Below are 591 nucleotides of genomic sequence, written 5' to 3' on the forward strand. Positions count from 1 at the left end.
GGTCATAACTCTCAAAAACAATTTGGTTGTCTGATTAAATCCAATTAACTCAACCAACTTTGATGATGTTTATGATCCAAATTGGGATATTATCAATGTTACAATCAAGCAATCAATTTCATGTTCACTTTTGCTATTACTATCAAGCTAATATAAGAGTTACTAATGTTCAACGATCCTTTAAAAAAATTAGATCATGATGCAAGCATTCCCAATTTTTATACAAATACTAAAGATTTATCCTAGAATTTTTCAAGTGCAATTAATCAATCATGCACTTTAACAAGGCATGCCTATCATTCGCCAAAAAATGAAAGCAGAAACTGCTCAAAAACTTTTAACAGGAAAAATCCAAAAAGAAAAAAGTTGATAATGAATTATAAAAATTCCATGCATTTTAACGATGTGCATGAAACATGCATGATTTGTATAAATCTCCTGAAATAAGTGTTCAGCTTTCTCCTATTTCTCGAGGTTTGGAAACAGTTCTTTTGAATTTCAGGTGTTTTAACTGACTAGAAACACCAAACATTCAACAAATCTTTTTAAAAAGGTAAGCATGTTGGATTTCAAAATTATGATTGACCCCTA

This window comes from Cryptomeria japonica, chromosome 9 (genome assembly GCF_030272615.1).
Source record: "Cryptomeria japonica chromosome 9, Sugi_1.0, whole genome shotgun sequence".
Lineage (NCBI taxonomy): Eukaryota > Viridiplantae > Streptophyta > Pinopsida > Cupressales > Cupressaceae > Cryptomeria > Cryptomeria japonica.